This window comes from Choloepus didactylus, chromosome 21 (assembly GCF_015220235.1).
Source record: "Choloepus didactylus isolate mChoDid1 chromosome 21, mChoDid1.pri, whole genome shotgun sequence".
In the NCBI taxonomy this organism is placed as follows: Eukaryota; Metazoa; Chordata; class Mammalia; order Pilosa; family Megalonychidae; genus Choloepus; species Choloepus didactylus.
Window position 1 is genome coordinate 12,686,295 of NC_051327.1, and position 20,389 is coordinate 12,706,683.

General features: G+C 45.1%; 1 pseudogene; it reads right to left on the bottom strand.

The window, feature by feature from the left end:
• Positions 1-270: 270 nt before the first annotated feature.
• Positions 271-19,212, bottom strand: LOC119518139 (annotated as a pseudogene).
• Positions 19,213-20,389: the final 1,177 nt, after the last annotated feature.

Genomic DNA, 20,389 nt, shown 5'->3' on the forward strand with positions numbered 1-20,389 from the left:
CACCCAGCAATGAGGTGGGAAGGCCGTGGCTGTGCATGGTGGGCTCTGGGTGGGCTCTGGGTGGGCTCATTTTTTCCAGATGAGAGCAGCTCAGTTGGTGAGACACCAACCAAGGCCCCAGGAGGCAGAAGCAGAAGGGAGGATGCTGGCAGCCAGCCATGGGTCAGCAGGACCCAGGTTGCTGTGGGACCTTCCTGGGCTCCTCCAAGCTCCAGCATGGAGAAGGGATGGGCCAGAGCTAAGGTCTCTGCCTTCTCCTTCAGAGAAGGGTCATCTGGAGGGAGAGGGCCAGGGTCAGGAGAGATTCACCATCGAGCTATCGCTGGAGTTCAGACATCACAGCGCCGGGTGAGGCTTGGGATCGAGCTCCTACCAACCCTAGAGGAAGAACCTCCCAATGGCTCAGGATAGAGGGCAGGGTGGTGAGCGTAGGCTGGGGCCTAAGGCAGACCTGGGTTGTCTTGGCTGAACCTTTAGGAGCTATTGGACCTTAGGAAAGATCCTAAGGCTCAGCTGTGCCTCATCTATAAAATGGGACTTAGAGTGGCTAGAAGACAGTGGTTCTCAAATTTGATTATGCATCAACATCTCTTGGGGGACTTTTTAAAACAGATCAGTGGGCTTCGCAGTTCCCAAAAAGTTGAACATAGAATGTGGCAAACCAATTTTACTCTTAGGTAGATACCTCAGCCGCCACCCCCCCCCAAATTGAAAACAGGTGTTCAAACAAAGACCTGTACATGAATGCTCACAGCAGCATAATTCACAACTGCCAAGAGGCAGAAAAAAGCCAAATGCCCATCAGATGAACAATAAAGTGTGGTCTATCCATCCAATGCAATATTATTCAGCCATAACAAGGAGTGAAATCCTAGTACTCGCCATAACATGGTTGAAACGTGAAAACGTGCTAAAAACAAACCAGTTGCAAAAATGTGTGTGATTCCATTTATATGAGATCTCCAGAATAGGCAAATCCACAGAGAGAGAAAGCAGCTTAGAGGTTGCCAGGAGCTGGGGGAAGGAGGGGATGGGGAGTGGCTGCTTGACAGGTTTCCTTCTGGGAGATGAAAATGTTCTGAATCAAGACAGTGGTGATGGCTGCACAAATTGTGCCACTGAATTGTACACTTTAAAATGGTTCGTTTTGTGTTCTGTGAATTTTACCTCAATTTAAAAATAAGCAGATCACCGGATGCCCATAATATTTCTGATCCAGCAGGGGCGGGTGGCCTGAGAATCTGCATTTCTAATGGTTTTCCCAGGGTGTGCTGTGGTGCTGGGCCCCTGCACCCCACTTTGAGAACCACACTCCCAGGGCTGGGTGGGACTGCATCGGAGGCCTCCTCTGCTGTCCCCACCCTCTGCCCAGGGCTCCGGCGTGGCTGACAAGGGTCTCCATCTGCCCGGGAGCTGCGCAGGGGCACAGCTGACTTACCTTTGAATCCTGGGTCCGGCACAGGGAAGAAACGGCTCCCAATTCATATTTGCTCAATAAATGAAAGAATATCGTGCACACAGTGGCTCAAAATCCGTTTGTTTCTGGCCGGTGTGTTTCCCTGCCCACCTGGTCCCGGCGTACAGCTCAGGGGTCCCTGGTGGCCGCAGCGGGGGTCGGGCTGGCGGTGCCTAGGGGAGCCGCGGTCCGTGAGGCAGCCCCCACCGGCCGAGCTGGGGCCCGCAGCAGCCAGCCAAGAGGCCCTGCGTTTGTCTCACAAAAGCCCTGAGCTTCTGCTCCGGTGCTCCTGGATGAACCCCAGGCAGCCCTGGGGTGCAGCCCCTCAAAGGATTTCAGTTTGAAGCCATCCAACATAAGGAAGGAAGCTCCCTGCTTTGTGCCAAGGCAGAGCTTCTCCCAGCAGGACCTGGGGTGGGGGGGTCTCTTCCTTCTCACCTGCCTGCACCCCCGCTTCCTGCCCCTTGGGCTCACCAGGCTCCTGGGAGAGGGAAGGGGCAGGAAAGCCTTCCTTGCTGCTTCTGGGGTGCTTTGGGCCTACAGGTGTTCAGGCGCCTCTCTTGAATCTGTTTGGGTGACATTTTGAGGGTCCTCACACCCCTCCTCCTCCCTCTCCATGTCTGGGGTCTCCCTCTGTGCAGTCCCACCCTGGGTGATGCACCTGGAGACTGGCACTGGCACCCCTTCAGCCCTTGGTTCTCGGGGGCTGCCCCCCACTCTCTGTGGGGGCCCATGGACCCTCAGGGAAGTCCTGGCAAAGTCCCTTTAAGATGGCTCCAAGCCAGCTCTCCCTCATACCTGAGCCACACCTGGACACTCAGGCCCAGCCTCATGCTTCTCACTCTGCTGCCTTCCATGCTTTGGCCATGAGGTGTGCCAGCAGCCTCCTGCTCTTCCACTGTGTGAGGTAAAGTCGGACACCACCTTCTCAGCTGGAGCTCCACATGCTAAAGAATGCAGATGGACCCCTACCTCACACCATATGCAAAAATTAATGCAAAATGGAGGAACGCTCCAAGTGTAACAGCTAAAGCCATAAAACTCTTTAGAAGAAAACATAGGGGTAAATCTTCATAACCTTGGATTTGGTCATGGTTTCTTAGGTATGGCACCAAAGACACAAGCAACGAAAGAAAAAAGAAATAACTGGACTTCTTCAAAATTTAAAACTTTTATGCTTCAAAGGATTCAGTCAAGTAAGTGGAAAGATAACCCAGAGAATGGGGAAAAAGTTGTAAATTGGATAGGGGCCTAGTATCCAGAACATATAAAGCACTCTTACAACTCAGCAATAAAAGCACAACCCAATTTAAAAATGGACAAGGGACTTGAATAGATGTTTCTCCAAAGATTTACAAATGGCCAATGCACACACAAAAAGAGCTCAACATCACTCGTCATCTGGAAATGCAAATCAAAGTCACAATGAGATACCACTTCACAGCCACTGGAATGGCTTTAATTTAAAAACAGACAATAATAAGTGTTAGCAAAAATGTGGAGCAATCAGAACCCTCATCCATCACTGGTGGAAAATAGTTTGGCAGTTCCTCAAAAAGTTAAACATAGAGTTACTATCTGACTCAGCGATTCCACTCCTAAATGTATATACCCAAGAGAATTGAAAACGTAAGTCCACAAAAACTCTGTACATGAATGTTCATAGCAGCATTATTCGTAATAGCTGAAAAGCGAAAGCAAATCAAATGTCCATCAACTGATGAATGAGTAAATTAGAGGTGGAATATTACTCAGCCATGAAAAGGGTGACATTATGATACATGCTACAATACGGATGAACCTTGGAAACATGAGGCTAAGTGAGAGAAGCCAGTCCCCAAAGACCACATATTATATGATTCATTTTATATAAAATGTCTAGCCTAGGAAAATCCATAAACAGAAAGTAGATTAGTGATCGCCAGAGGCTGGGGGAGGGGGAGAGGGGAGTGGGAACAGGATTTCCTTCTGAGTTGAAGAAAATGTTCTGGAACTAGATAGTGGGTGACGGTTGCACAACTTTGTGAAATATACTAAAATGGTGGATTTTATGATATATGAATTATATCTCAATTTTTAAAACAGGATAATGTAGCTAGTACTTAAAATGAAATCATTACAAAAACAATAAAATTATATCAAATAGTGAAGAACAACAACACAAAAAGACAGACCCCAGCCCACTGGCCCAGGAACAGGAGGTCCCTGGCTGCAGGGACACATGTCAAATTCTTCACATGGTCTCCTCGAGGTGCCCCCCCCCCCCCACAGCTAGGGCTTACGGAAGAGGGGGTGCTCCTCTTCCTGCCACAGGGGAGCAGAGGGAACTTCTCAAAACATGCCAACAACTGTCTCAAAAGACAGCATCTTCAATTACCAGCTACTCATGGCCTCTTTTACTGCTGCAGGTGGGGGTCACGTGGGGCCTGCAAACCCTTCCTGGCCCTTCCTGGCAAGTCCCCATAGGAGAGCTGCTCCTCACTTTGGAATATGGTGGAACCTGCCAGTTCTTGTCTTACACCCTCAACCAAAACTGAGACAGAAAGTCCTATTTAACGTCCTGTTATGCACCTTTTAACATCCTGTTATGCACCTTTCATTCCAAATTTCTTTACTGAACTGTCGTTTGCAGGAACATCAAGTGCCCATTTTGCTTCTGGGGCATCCTCGGGGAGCCTCCTAAGGGGTCTGGCCATGGTGGGCCCGATTCCAGCCCAGTCTCGTCCCCAGGCCCCTCCTCCACACCTCTGCCTGCAGTCACACATATAACCAGCTCACCCCAACAGGAGGCCGGACATCGGAGCGTCGGGGAAGGGCTGGGGACCTTGACTCCTCGGGCTCCGTCACTGGTTTCGGGGTCCAGCCCAGATCCAGCACCTCCTAAGGATGTTTCAAGGCCAAGTCACAGCCCCTCTCCTGAGCCCCCATTTTCTCATCTAGAAAATTTGGGGATTTGGACCTAATAAACCACTAGCAACAATATTCTAGAAATACGGAATTAATAAACCCTAAGGTCAAATTCCACTGCAACCTTCTGCTCCCACGGGCTCCGGGGCAAACTTTTCTGAAAGGGACCTAGATTCTGCTCTGGCTCCACCTGCTGGTTGACTTGAAACACAGTTTGGTTTTGCGGCCCATCTTGAATCTCTTGGGTGTTTCCCTAAAATTCATCTTCCGTATAACCTGGGCAAAATAATGTCTGGCCACAGTTTATCCTGCTCCTTCCCAAAGTCCAGGGAGATGGGAAATCCTACACAGAGGTGATAGGAGATGATAACGTTTCCATGGCCTTGACCCTCCTGCAAAGTAGACGGGAAAGGAATTGGGCAGAATTGGGGAAATCCGACGTGGGAAACAGCTGCTGCGGGGACTGGCTAGGGAGGGGATTAGCCAGAGCAGAGCAGGCAAATTGACAAGGGGCTAATAGTGCCCAGCTGAGGCCAGAGAGATTGGCACTGCTCTGTCCCATTCCCAACACAGAATCCCAAAATGTTAGAGTTGGGGTCAGGCATAGATCCTCAGATGAATAGCCAACCGTTGACCTGGCACCCACAGCTAGACGGAAAATGGGTTGATCAGTTTCCCACCCTTGAAGAGAAGGGGTGTGCAGCCCATGCATTCTGGACAAGCTCACTCCCATTTTGCAAATGAGCACGCTAAGCCCAGGGTTACTTTTAACAAGAGCCCACACTACTTCATCCGAGTGCAAACAGATGCAGCAATTTGGTTTTTATGTGGCTATTAAGGGGAAATTAACTCAGGTGTTTTAAGGTGCATTTCACAACAACCCTACTTTAAGAAAAAAGTGTAGTCAACTATTCAAACTTAGAGAAACAGCCAAATTAGAGCAGCACTTATTCACACTAAGAAGGGAGGGAGGGGTTTCTAACCCAGACTTGAGTGGGGGCATTTATACCAAGGTGGCCTGATTATTTGCCAGCTATCCCCAGATGCATCATTATCTTCAGAGCACTGCTGTTCACCTCGAACAGAAGCAGGATTTTGGCCAGCAGTTTCCTCAGACCACATCCCATCCTAACAGGGCCACGGTTGGCCCACAAACCCTACTGAAATCTGTGTTCTTACTGCGCCCTCTGGTGCCCAGACCATGCAATAACAGAAAGCCCTGCAGTTCCTCTGAAACTAGGAGCTTGGTCTCTGGAGAACCCAGCAGGAATAAACAGCACCTTGGCCCCCGTGTGCTGGGAGTAAAGGCCAGGTCCCGGGCTAGTTTTTTTTTTTTTTTTTTTTTTTTTTAATCTTCATTTTATTGAGATATATTCACATACCACGCAGTCATACATAACAAATCATACATTCGATTGTTCACAGTACCATTACATAGTTGTACATTCATCACCTAAATCAATCCCTGACACCTTCATTAGCACACACACAAAAATAACAATAATAATAATTAAAGTGAAAAGAAGCAATTGAAGTAAAAAAGAACACTGGGTACCTTTGTCTGTCTGTTTGTTTGTTTCCTTCCCCTATTTTTCTACTCATCCATCCATAAACTAGACAAAGTGGAGTGTGGTCCTTACGGCTTTCCCAATCCCATTGTCACCCCTCATAAGCTACATTTTTATACAATTGTCTTCGAGATTCATGGGTTCTGGGTTGTAGTTTGATAGTTTCAGGTATCCACCACCAGCTACCCCAATTCTTTAGAACCTAAAAAGGGTTGTCTAAATTGTGCGTAGGAGTGCCCACCAGAGTGACCTCTTGACTCCTTTTGGAATCTCTCTGCCACTGAAGCTTATTTCATTTCCTTTCACATCCCCCTTTTGGTCAAGAAGATGTTCTCTGTCCCACAATGCCAGGTCTACATTCCTCCCCGGGAGTCATATTCCACGTTGCCAGGTAGATTCACTCCCCTGGGTGTCTGATCCCACTTAGAGGGGAGGGCAGTGATTTCACCTTTCAGGTTGGCTTAGCTAGAGAGAGAGGGCCACATCTGAGCAACAAAGAGGCATTCGGGAGGAAGCTCTTAGCTGGGCTAGTTTTATTAGATCATTACCCTTCAGACCATAGTCTCAGAATCAGGAATCCAGTAAGATAATACCTGATTATCAAATGCCAGGGGTTTACACGCATTAACCTTAATCCCTACAGTTTTTGTAAGGTTTGCCCATTGCACAGATCAGAAAGTTGAGCCCAGGGAGCAGGTCATAAATGGTGGAACTGGAATTTGAGCCTGATCCTAATGTCTTCCACCATGTAAGGCTAAGTCCTAATAAAATGTTTGCAAAAGAGTTGGTAAGGCCATAATTAATGGAACTTTGATTAGAGAGTGAGATTTGTTGGTTTGTACAGGTTAGTGTGAAGCCCCGATACATCCAAGAGTAATTTGGGCAGAGAATAAAAATGTATTTGCAAAGCCCCCTTGAGGGATTGGAGAAAAATGTGGAATTATTAAATTTTAGATATTCTTACAAGCATTGGGGACTACCAATTTAGAAGGCTGAACACTTGAATTTGGGACTTGCCCTTATGAAGCTTGTTACTGCAGGAGAGGCTAAACCTACCTATAGTAATATTACCTATAGTAATATTAATAACCTGATCACTCTCCAAAGGGTTTGACAGGCTGAAATGAAAAACCAAACCCAACAAGAGAACCTCTTTTGTTGCTCAGATGTGGCCCCTCTCTCTCTAAGCCCACTTGGCAGGTAAACTCACTGCCCTCCGCACTACAGGGGACATGTCTCCTAGGGGTGTAAATCTTCCTGGCAACATCTGTCATGGCTCCCAGGGATGAGCCAGGACCCAGCATCATGGGGTTGAGAAAATCTTCTTGACTAAAAGGGGGAAGAGAAATGAAACAAAATAAAGTTTCAGTGGTTGAGGGATTTCAAATGGAGTTGAGAGGTCATTCTGGAGGTTATTCTTATGCATTATATAAATATCCTTATTTAGTTTTTAGTATATTGGAATAACTAGAAGGAAATGCCTGGAACTGTTGAACTGCAACCCAATTCTTGATTCTTGAAGAGGATTGTATAACCAAATAGCTTATACAGTGTGACCATGTGATTGTGAAAACTTTGTGGCTCACACTCCCTTTATCCAGTGTATAGAAAAATGAGTAGAAAAATGGGAACAAAAATTAAATGAATAATAAGGGAGGATGGAGGAATGGGATGTTTTGGATGTTCTTTTTTTATTTTTATTCTTATTTTTATTTTTTGGAGTGATGAAAATGTTCAGAAATTGTGGTGATGAATGCACAAGTATATGATGGTACTGTGAACAACTGATTGTACACTTTGGATGATTGTATGGTATGTAAATACATCTCAATAAAATTGAATTAAAAACAAAAAAAGAGTTGGTAAGGATTCATGGCATCAATATTAAGAAGGAGTTTTATGTATAAGTTCAAAGTTTTCAAGCATTTCACAATCTGGTTTAAGATGATTAATTTGACAAAAGTTTTTGAGCACTTACTTTGTGCCAGGTGCTATGATAGATATTGGGGACATGAGCATGGGGGTTGGGGGAAACTCTGCTCTTGAGGAGCTCAAATTTAGAGAGGGAAATCAGACAATGAATGAGATCAATACACAAAACATGCGGGATGTTAAATGGTTGTAAGTGCTAAGGGGAAGAGGAAAACAGGGAAGGGGAAAGCAGAAGGACTCTTTTAGTTAGGGTGCCCAGGGAAATCCCACTAAGAAGGAGACATTTTAGTAAAGATGTGCAGGAGGTGAGGCAGGGAGAGTCGTGCACATACCTGAGGGAGGTTAAGATGGAGGGAGCAGCAAGTGTGAGGGCCCTGAGGCAAGAATATGTTGATCTTATTAGTGTCCTCAAAGAATGAATTGCTGGCTTTGTTGATTTTTTCCATTGTACACTTGCATTCTTTTAGAATTTTAATGCAGAAATCACTTGCAATAAATTTGAATGAATAGCACAATGAGTACCCATCACCTTGTTCACTTAGATACACCAATTGTGAAGATTTTGTCACTTCAGCTTTCCTTAGTTCTGTGTTTGTGCATATATGTGTGTGCACATATACATATATTTTGCTTTATTATTTGAGAATTGGCAGCAGATATTATGACACTTTGCCCCTTAAAACTTCAGCATGATTCTCTTAAGAGTAGGGACATTCTGCTATACAACACAGTTATTATCTTCAAGAACGGTAACAATGATAAGATACCAATATGGAACATGCACCCATATTCACGTTTCCTCAATGGTTTCAATAATGTCCTTTATAGCTTTTTAGATATCAATGTTGCACTTGTTCAAAAAAATATTTGAAACTTTTTCTTCATTTCCAATTGTTATAGCAATGTTACTATGGTCCTTAAAGGTTTAGTAAAACTCCCCTGTAAAACCTTCTGGGCCTGGGGCTTTTTTTGTGAGGTATTTCCTTGATAACATTCTCTCTTTCTCTATTTAAGCTTTCTGTTTCTATTGGGGGTCTCTATTTTATCAAGGCTTTCAATTTATTTTTATAGAGTTGTGCAAAATAGTCCATGATTTTTTTAAATTTCCTTCGTTTCATTGTCTATTCCCCTTTTCATTTATTATTTTGTATATCTACACTTCCCCTTTTCTTTCTTGATGAGTTAAACTATTTTGTTAGTTTTGGGAAATAATTAGCATTTTTATTTATTTATTTTCAGTTTTTCTCCTGTTTTTTCTTCATCATTATTTCCTTATGCTCTTTGCTTGCTTTGTATTCTTTTTCTGTCCTTTGAATTGGAAATTCAATTCACTTATTTTCATTCTTTCATTTATATTGATATAAACACTAAAGATTATAAATTTTTCTTTGATTATTCCTTTAAATATATCCCATAAATTCTGATTCTAATTATTATTATTAGAATTATATATTTGAGTTTGTATTTTCCCTACAACCCAAGGTCTCTTCATAGAGAGTTTAAAGATTTGTTTTTATTACTAATTTCTGGTTTTATTGTATTGTGATCAAAGAGTGTTATTCACATTATTTCTACCTTGCAGAAACTATTGATGCTTGTTTCGTGACCTGATAAATGGTCCATTTTGTGACTGCTCCCTATGCACTTGAGAAGGCATTTTCTCCATTATCTGGAATCTACCTTATTGACCTTGTTATTTAGGTCTTCTACACCACCTTTATTTTTGATCATGTGTTGTGAGAAATTACCTTGATGCAATGATAACCTTCACATTCACTACTTGGATAGCTCTCCCAGGGGCCATGGAACAGAAATGTTCACAGACCGAAATACAATGCTCAGATCACTTGATGTATCAAATAAATTTAAAATTCACAGCAAAAAGCAAGGGGAAGAAGATGGGGTAACACACTTAGGATAAGGTACAAACCATGTAGAAAGTCCACACACCTGAATCCTGGGGTTATGCAATACTCGTAGGTCGTATGTCCTCTCTCTTTATCTATCTTTCTCAGTCTCTCTCTCTCTCTCTGTCTCTCTCTCTCTCCTCTTTTCTCTCTTTCTCCTGCATCAGGCTTCCCCACTGGTGAGGTGCCTACAAGGACCAGAGTCATGGTTTCAGCAAAGGGGCCTATTTTGGTTTGCTAAAGCTGACAAAATGCAATATACCAGAAATGAGATGGCTTTTAAAATGAGGATTTATTAACTTACAATTTACATTCATAGGCTGTGAAAATGTCCAACTCAAGACAGGTTGCTGGCATCTGGGATACCTCTATCACCTGGGGAGGCACATGGCTGACATCTGCTGGTCCTTCTCTCCCAGCTTTAGTTGCTTTCAGCTTCTGGTTCCAGTGGCTTCCTCTCTGAAGCTTCTGTGGATCCTCTCTTAGCTTCTCTGGGGCTTTTCTCTGTGAGCTTCTCTTAACTTCATCTCTTAGCTTCCATATGTGTTTTATCCTCTTATAAAGGACTCCAGTAAGGGGATCAAGACCCACCTTGAATGAGGTGGGTTGCATCTCAATTGAAATAACCTAATCAAAAGGTACAACCAACAATAAGTCTGCACCACAGGAATGGATTAAAAGAACATGGACTTTTCTGGGGTACATTACACCTTCAAACCACCACAGGGCCCAAGAAACAGGAGGGGCCGGGACCAAAATGCACTCTTAATCTAACAGATGGGTGCAGGGGCATTAATGCTGTAGCTCATCAGTTAACCTGCTGACATAGGCTTTTGGCTGCATTTCAGGAGCATACATGGGGCCATAATGGGGTCACCAATGAGTGGCCAATTTGGGGATCCAATAGCTGTCATCTTACAGGTGGCATGATCTATACCTTATGACTGTGTCTTTCCATCTCTTTCTATCTCTTATATTGAGATATACTGTCTCTTATATTGAGTTGTCTCTTATATTGAGGTCTTTGACCCACTTTGAGTTAATTTTTGTATAGGGCATGAGGTAGGGGTCCTCTTTCATTCTTTTGGTTATGGCTATCCAGTTCTCCCAGCCCTGTTTGTTGAAGAGACTGTTCTGTCCCAGTTCAGTGGATTTGGGGGTCTTATCAAAAATCAGCCAACCATTTATCTGGGGATCAATTTCCAAATTCTCAATTCTATTCCATTGATCAGTATGTCTATCTTTGTGCCAATACCATGCTGTTTTGACCACTGTGGCTTTATAATAGTCTTCAAAGTATAAGTCCTCCCACTTTGTTCTCCTTTTTTAGGATGTTTTTGTCAATTTGAGGCCCTTTTCCCTTCCAAATAAATTTGATAACTAGCTTTTCCAAGTCTGCAAAGTGGGTTGTTGGAACTTTGATTGGAATTGCATTGAATCTGTTCATCAGTTTGGGTAAAATTGACATCTTAATGATGTTTAGCACAGAATATTTTCCCACCTATTTAGTTCCTTTTTATTTCTTTTGTAAAGTTTTGTAATTTTCTGTAGAGATCTTTTACATCCTTGGTTAAGTTTATTCCTAGGTACTTGATTTTTTTAGTTACTATTGTGAATGGAATTTTTTTTCTATTTATTTTTTTGAAAATTTAAATATTATTGAATATTTTTTATAAAATGTAACTATTAGCAATCCTAGTGTTTGGTATCAGTGAAAAGAATCCATATCATGCTTCACACTTGTTACACCTGGTCCTACAGATATAGCAATTTAAGAGTAATAACAATTGTTTATCACTGTAAAATGTTCCTCTGTTGCCACATGCAAATGTTGAGAATACTGTGCTAATTCATGAGTACATCAGGAACAAGGAATTAGAATAGGAAGAGAAGAGATAAATGGGAAGTTTAACACTGGGAAACAATACTGCATTATGCAAGAATCTATTGTATTACTGCAATGTGGAGAGGAAGGATTTGACAAGTTAATTAAACAGTTTTTCCTTTTATCTAATGCTCCCACTACTCAAATCCTCCCAGCAGTCTGAAGCTGAATCCATCTCCAATGCTGACTCTGACACAACCCACCAACCTTTATGGTGCCTGTCTGCAGATGCCTTTTGTCTGGAGCACATAGGGCAAGAGATGGAGGCGTGGTTCCCTGGAGCCTGGAAGGGGTCAGTCCTAAGAGAGGAAGTTTAGGGAAGAGATAGCCCGTGTGGCCGAGGTGACCAAGTTCTTTGGTCATTGGGTGTGTGTGTGTCTGTGTTATGTGGGGTCTTCCAAAGCCTGGGGTCCTGGAGAAAGTTCCTCCTTGCCCAAGTCTAACAGTGGTGCTGGGTCAGCCTCTAGGGAGAGACCCCAATCCTTGGGCAATGGGGCTTTTGAGTTGCATAATTTGGAGAGCACCAGCTCCTTCTGTGGTGCCATCCGGGGCCAGGATATAATAGCAATATGATGTGGCAGTCTGGGCTCCAGCCTTTTCCTGCTGAGCATTCCTGATTTGAGATGGGGAGCCTCAGTCCTCACTGGGTGAGATGGGGCAGAAGTCCATCTCTTGCAGTTTTCCAGATCGATGGCTTTAAGCACTGGATCACAGCTGGTTTTTTTGGAGCTTCACAGGAGGCCAATTCATTTTCTGGAGCTGCGTCTAGGGTCTGACAGCCATCCAGGGGGTGAGGGGGAGAGGTCTGATTTCCAGGATGCACTGAGGACCCCCTTGAAGTTAATTGTTGTAAGCACAGTGCAACAGGCAGCCTCTTTTTGTGTTATTCTCTTGCCACCTCTAACTGTGGCAGCCCAGGCATGGGACAGACAGAACTGGGGTTTAGTGCATGTGGTATGTGGTTCAACTAGGCAAGAGAGGAGTGAAGAAGTTGAAGGTAGTTTCAGGGGGGTGATGATAATAATCCACCGTGGAACTGAAACTGTGGGGAGAAGGGAAGTGAGAAAAGGGAAATGGGGAGCAGGGCAAAGGGGGTGGAATTCTTTTGGGGACAGAGGCATCAAAGGATTTTTGGGGTGTTGGGGGTTCTAGATGGAGTGAATGGAAACACATGGGGTCAGAAGGTGCAGCATTTGAAACTGAGATCAAGGAACCGAGAGGCTCAGGGTGGGCATGAGAATCACCGGGAACTGGCAGGAGTGAGGTTGGAGAGAGCGGCAGTGATGAAGCGGGGAGCGGTCCGTGGATGATGCAGCTAGGCAGGGAGAAGGCTCTGGAGCAGCAGAGAGAGCAAGGGGACGTCTGCCTGCTTCCCAGCTGCAATGACAAGGATGTGGGAGAGGAGACGGCCCCTATTCCAGAGCATGGAGGGGAAGGGCGGGAAGGCCAAGGGAACATGGAAAGAAGAGCAGATTGAAGAGAGCCCGGTTTCAGGGACACAGGAGGGTGGAAAATGGAGCCAAGCAAAGGGGATGCAGAGAAGCATAAGAGAAACCTAAGGACTTAAGACCAGGGAAAAGGGACATGATAAAATTGATCCTGAGGTCCTGAGAGAGAGGGCAGGAGAACGTCATGGAGATGCAGAGTTTGGGGTTACCTCTTTTTTTTTTTTTTTTAAGATTTAAAACAAGCATGACTTTTTAATTTCTTGAAACTATCTTCTAAAGTATAATAATATAGTAAGAAAATGCTGCTTTAAATATGGAATGAATCATAAATCCACTTGATAAAGGAAGAAAATCAGGATGCTTAAGGAGAGACAACTATATAAAGTTCTGCCACGTGGCACAGGGCAGAAGGAGTCACACGACGGGGACAGCAGCAAGCAAAGTGGCCCATCCAGAGCGCCAGTCTGTTGTGGCTCACAGCCATCACCCTCTCCATGGGCTGCTACATGTCGGCTGTGTTCTGGCCTCAGAGTTCCCCCCATAAGAGCCTTGGACCCCTGGGCCCCTTCAGTCATGCCTGGTGGACCACCACACCATCCCCTGCAGTCGGTTTTGGCTTGCTTGGCTGACTCACTCTGGGGGGGGGCTCCTCATCTATCATAGGATTGTGCAAGTCTAGGAGTTTCCTGAACAGCTGGGCTCAGCCACGCTGGCTCTTACAGACTTTCTTCTTTGGAACAGCATCTCTCTCCCTTTTGATTGCTTACTGATCAGAACACCAAAATCAAACTTAAAGAAAATATCCAAAAGCTTTCTCTACACCTTGACATTCAACCCCACCTTTTGTGGTGGGTGCTCTGTTTACTTATCATCTTCTGTCCCTCAATGCTACTTAATACCCTCTGTTTTTCATTATTCTTTCATATGCTCTGGGTGAGCCTGAGCAGACCAATTGCTTCTAAAGAGAGAAATAGGAAATGAATTTAGCTTTTTAATTCATCAGACTAATCTACTTGGCAGAGGGCCTCCAACTACCTTTTCAAGGCCTTGACTGTGTTGGGGCTCTCTCCGTCATCTGGATTAGAAACCCAGCCGTTGTCTGGGGCTGACTCTTCTGTCCATCAGTGACCAAGTTCTTTGGCGCTGCAGGACACCCTTCCCTCTCCCACTGCAGCCACTCTTGTCCGAGGCCCTTCTCACTCCCCGGAACATGGCAGCTGCCCTCTAATTTCTGCCCTTTGCTGTGTCACAAAATTAATCTTTCCGAAGTCATGCTTAAAGCAGGTCATTTCCTTGCCCTCAGATTTCCTTCTTGCTTATAAAATAAAATTCAGACACTTTAACCTGATACTCCAGTGACACGACCTTAATTTTTCAACTTTATCCGCCCCGCTATATCCAAGCAAAGCTCTGCTTTCTAGTGCATCTAGACTCCCTGCTGGTCCCCAGGCAAACTGAATTTGCCTGCTGGCCTAGCTTGCTCCTGCCTTCTGATTGGAATACCTTACACACACCTTCTTAGCTCTCCTTGCCCCCCAATTTCCCCACCTTTCTGGAACAAAACAGAGCAGCCCTTTCACAAACATCAATTCCACACACACATTTATTAGGCCCCTGAAAGAAAAGATCTCACCTTCTCACACGTCTGTCTCTCAAATTACAGAGAAAGGTAAGACAGGCAAGTGCCTGGAATGGGGCAACCTGAGTCATGGGGAGGACCGGGGGCTGCTTCTGTTGGTCCTTCCCTCCCCAGGCCCTGGACATGATGCTCTGTGGTGTCCCTGGGATCTGATGCCCACGGCCAGCTTGGTCCTGCCTTCCAGGCCCACGGCCCAGACGGCTTTATTTGCTCTCCTCAGCACCTGTCCCACGGGCTTGCACACAGGGGCTCTATCTGTGCTTCCTGAGCAATCAGGTGCAGCTGAGCTCCCTTTCCATTTGTTCTCTACCATTCCAATTTTCATGTGAAAACCACAGAACCTATCCAAGCACACTCATTTCAAAGAAAAGTCCAAGATTACCCTTGACTGGTAATCCCACCTTTCTGTGGGTCCCCTGTTGGGAAACCTGTATTTCTTATTCACACATTTCTCTCCTCTTTCACATTCTCCTGACTCTGTAGGTGTCTGCCCCCAGCTCTGGCTTCCTCAAACACTCACACATCCCTGTTTTAGAGATTCTAACCCACAGGTTGTCCAGCTAGTTACTACCTCTGCTGTTCACCTGGTTGTACCTTTTTACTACCGACTGGTAGTAGTTACTACTACTGACAAGGGAAGGGGTTACTGATTCTGTCCTCTCACCTGGTAGGATGACTGTCACCCATAGGAGCCAGTGGGGCTCCTTTCCCGAAGGACCACCTGCTTGTTCTCCAGGAACTAGTCCTCATTTCTCTTCCATAGTACAGTGGGGCAAGATGTTTGTAGTAAAGATTTGTGAGAAGCAATCACCACCTTCCCCCCCAAAAAGGCCCCCAAGTAAAAATACAACCCTGAAAGATTATGAGCTATGAAATTTGAGTAGAGATAAATTTCTACAAATAAATCTCAGTGTTCCCTCTGCTTCTCTTGTGATGAAGGGGTTGTTTTTTGGTAAAGGTTATACATAGAAACGCAGCCCAGACTTTTTAAAACCATGGTTCTTTCCAAGGAGAAACCATAATGGTAGTAATATTCATAGTGTCATGAACTACATGGCAGGTTATTGAATGAAATGGATTAACTTGAATAAAATGTTGCGGATTGTCCCTCCAAAAAAAAAAAAAAAAAAAAAATTCTACCATGCACTAAAAGTAATCTGACATTTCGCTCAGCATTATGTCTTCAAGGTTCATCCAAGTTGTGATGTATTTCACAACATTGTTCCTTCTTACTGCTGCATAGTATTCTATTGTGTGTATATAGTACATTTTATTTATCCACTCATCTGTTAAAGGACATTTGGGTTGTTTCCATCTCTTGGCAATTGTGAATAACGCTGCTATGAACATTAGTGTGCAGATATCTGTTCGCGTCACTGCTGTCAGATCTTCCAGGTATATACTGAGAAGTGTAATTGCTGGATCGAAGGGTAACTCTATATATAGTTTTCTAAGGAACTGCCAGACTGACTTCCAGAGTGGCTGAACCATTATACAGTCCCACCAACAATGAATAAGAGTTCCAATTTCTCCACATCCTCTCCAGCATTTGTAGTTTCCTGTTTGTTCAATGGCAGCCATTCTAATTGGTGTGAGATGATATCTCGTTGTAGTCTTAATGTGCCAGGCAGAAAAAGAGAAATATTATATGCTACCGTTAATGTGGACATTGCTGGGGGAGAATGCAGGGTTGTTGGGTTTCCCCATCTGGATGGTTGCTGATGTGCTCACAGACATTGGGGACTGGTGGTTTGATGGGTTGAGCCCTCAATTATGGGATTTGCCTTGGGAAGACTTTTACTGCAAAGGAGAGGCTAGTCCTGCCTGTAATTATGCCTAAGAGCCTCCTCCTGAATGCCTCTTTGTTGCTCAGATGTGGCCCTCTCTCTCTAGCTAAGCCAACTTGGCAGATGAAATCACTGCCCTTCCCTTACATGGGATCTGACACCCAGGGGTGGAAATACCCCTGGCAACATGGAATATGACTCCTGGGGAGAAATCTGGACCCGGCATCATGGGATGGAGAATATCTTCTTGACCAAAAGGGGGAAGTGAAATGAAATGAAATAAGTTTCAGTGGCTGAGAGATTCCAAAAGGAGCCGAGAGGTCACTCTGATGGGCACTCTTACACACAATATAGACAACCCTTTTTAGGTTCTAATGAATTGTAATAGCTAGCAGTAAATACCTGAAATCAGCAAACTACAACCCAGAACCCGTGCATCTTGAAGACGATTGTATAAAAATGTAGTTTATGAGGGGTGACAATATGATTCAGAAAGCCATGTGGATCACACTCCCCTTTGCCCAGTATATGGATGGATGAGTAGAAAAATGGGGGCACCCAGTGTACTTTTTTACTGTAATTGTTCTTTTTCACTTCAATTTTTATTCTTATTACTTTTGTGTGTGTGGTAATGAAAACGTTCAAAAATTAATTTTGGTGATGGATGCACAACTACATGGTGGTACCGTGAACAATTGATTATATGCTTTGTATGACCGCATGGTATGTGAATATATCTCAAAAAAATTGAATTATTAAAAAAAAGTGATCTGACAACTATATACATTTCCGATAATAGTTTTTCCAAGCTTATGGGAGAACAATATCATGCAATTGTAATCCAATAGTAGCAGGTCAAGCTCTTTTTTGCAGGAGTTTCAAAAGTTGTGATGGCGTAATTTTTTCCACTGTATAAACAGTGTGCAGTCTTGAATACTACATCCACACATCGGGGATTTTCTTGCAACAAAAGGTTTTTGTTTGTTTTAATTTGTCGCAAGTCAGAAAAAAGAAAATCACTGTTTCCAACCCCATGTTCTGATTGTGGTTTTAGGAATCAAGGTTTGCCAAGGAGAGTAAGAACCTTTGAAGCAGTAAAGCTTCAATGATCTAGAAGCCCTTTATATATGCCCCACCACTTTGATAACCAGGTTATTTTGTTTTAGAAGACTTACAGACCCTACACTGAGCCCCACAAATGTCAACTTTGAACAGTACTCAGAACTAACTCACTGATTGCTTCTATCTGGTTGGTCCCTTGCTTGATCCATGTTTTCACCTTGGTTTCAACCAAGTCTTATTTCACGGTTGTTTTATTATGTTTCCGTCAGTTTGAAAGTTGTCACACAGAAGGTAATGCTCCCCGTCCGCTTTGGAAGTCTACATTGGAGAGCAACAAGCGACGACAGACTTATCACTGACTCCAGCGAACTGGCTTCTCCAGCTCACACTCAAATCCCTTGGTGGTACTGCCTGTTGAGGACAGGTCTCACCTGGGAAAGTGATGAGGGACCCTGTCCCTGACTGCATCTCTGACAGTCATTACCAATGCAAGCCACACCTAAGGGACAACAGGCATAAAGCAGCAGACATAAAGAGTCTTCTTACCTCCATGCTCACCTTCTGAGGTCATTGATGCTCACCCTTGACAGGCACTTTAGATCCTTAAGGGCCTCAAGGGAGCTCCCAGGAGAACGAACCCAATTCTGACTTGCTGGTCACCAGCCAGGCGCTCCAAATAATTATAAATGTAACAGAATTCCTAAGACACAAGAGCATCCTATTTAACTCAGAATGACTAAAGAAACACGTACAATATATAAATGCAAAGCAACAAACTCTAAACAATGTTGCAGAAGGATTCTGTTAAGTGTAACATCAATAAGCTCAAACTAACTTTCTTAAAAACATAAAATTTAGGATGGGCTAGCTGACAGTTCCAAAATTGCCCATTTAAGTGCTTGTTTACAATCTATTTAAATATTTCTAGAGCAAGTGTGTTCACCTATAATGGACAAAAACCAGGGAATATATCTGTACCTAACTCTAAACGTGAAAATGGGTCTACAGGCACACTCTTAACCTTTCTTCCAAAGAAATATGTTTAAACGGCTTTACCATGCAGAGCTATGGCTTTCCGGAAGGGTTGCAAACCAGTCTCTACAGATGAGCTAGTTTCCATTGAAGTAGCTGGGTTAGGGGACCCTAAAGTCAGTCTTGGGGGAGCTCGAGAGTTTCGAGGTGAAGGGACTTTTCCACACAGGAAGCAGATCAAGTCTTTTCCTACAGTTCTTCTGCTTTTTCTAATTCAAGCCAACACATCCTCATTGCCTTGCTGATAGCCAATCTGAATTCCAATATCAAAACCTCACTGACGAATATCCAATGCTTTCTTTGTAGACATTGGTGACGGGGGGGGGGGGGGGGTGGCTGCATTTTGGAAAGGGACCCACAGAAAGTCCCGGCTGCTGACACACTCGGTCTTTGCAGAGCTGGACCCTGGAGGTGGCCGTGTTCTGGAAAAGGGGCCACAGCTCCTGCTGCTTGCAGCCATCGCGTCTCCCTGCAGCCCGGGGGGCAGCTGCTCTGCCTGGGCCCGTCCCTGCCGCTCCCCCTTGGAGAACCAGTGCTCGGGGTCGTGCTCCTGGATCTCGGCCTCGCCCTCCTCCTTCCGCTCCTCCATCCTCCACCAGGGCGCTGTCGTTGAGCGGCCGGCGGCGGGGCCTCCTGCACTCCGAGGGCCTGCGACCCCCGCCCGGGCCTCCTAGCCCCGGTGAGCGCGGCCGCTGGCCTGGGCCGCCGGAGCCCTCCTGCGGCCCCTCCATGGAGCCCAGCCCGGAGACTTTTGGTGTTTCCTCTTGACCCCCGCAGGTGGAGACTGGATCCAAACACAGGGCTCCCCTGATGACGGGAGCCTGCAGAGGGGGCGTCCCCAGGTGCAGCGAGGGGCTTTGCTCACATGGGGGCGCTCCGCTGACCCTTGGAGAGTTGCATGGAGGCGGCAGGCTGAGAGCTGCTCTGCTCCGCGGTGCAGGGAGGCCACGTCGGGCTGAAGCTGGGGTCACTGCTGACCAGGAAACAAGAGGGATTCGGGTCAGCCTCAGGGAACCCCTGGCTCTGTCAGAGCCTGCCTTCACCCTGAGGGGAATCCACCCTCTGGCACCAGATGACTCTCCCTGCAACCTTACTTCCAGATCCCTTGGTAGTTTCCACTTGCTCACAGGATGAAGCTTGAAGTCCTTGCAGGCAGGCTGCCCATTACCTGGCCCCAAAAGACTTTGCTGCACTGGGCTCTCAGAATCCCTCAGGGGCTCCTCTCCATCTCTCAAACATTGCTCGCACTATCGTTTTTTTTTAAATCTTGGCATTTCTTTTCTCCATTGGACATTGACAAGTAAAATCTAACCCATCCACATAAACAAAACTGGTTTGAACTGATGGAAAGAGAAGTTAGAAGTCAGCTGTCAAAGTCCGGTCTCGTGCCATCTTCCTCTATATGGGGAAACCGAGGTCTGTAGAGCAGCAGTGACTGTCCAGGTGGAATCCATCACGGGCTCCTGTTTTCTCCTCTGCCCTCAGCACAGGTGAGAAGGGATTTCAGCCTTTAGCAGGACTGTAAGGTGATAGAAACAGGAAGAAGATCACAACTCATCCCCTACCAATTAGAAGCTCCCAGGGGCAGACACCATATCTCATGGGCCTCCTGAGGCTGAAGGGAAGTTTCTGGAAGCCCAGGAGTGCAGGAAATAGAGGATGCTGCAAAACGTGCCTTTGCACCACGGGTTTCATTAATTTAACAACTTCTTTGCAAATGCCTTGCTGATTACGGCTTCTGAGAGGTGGCCTCTCTCAGAGGCTCT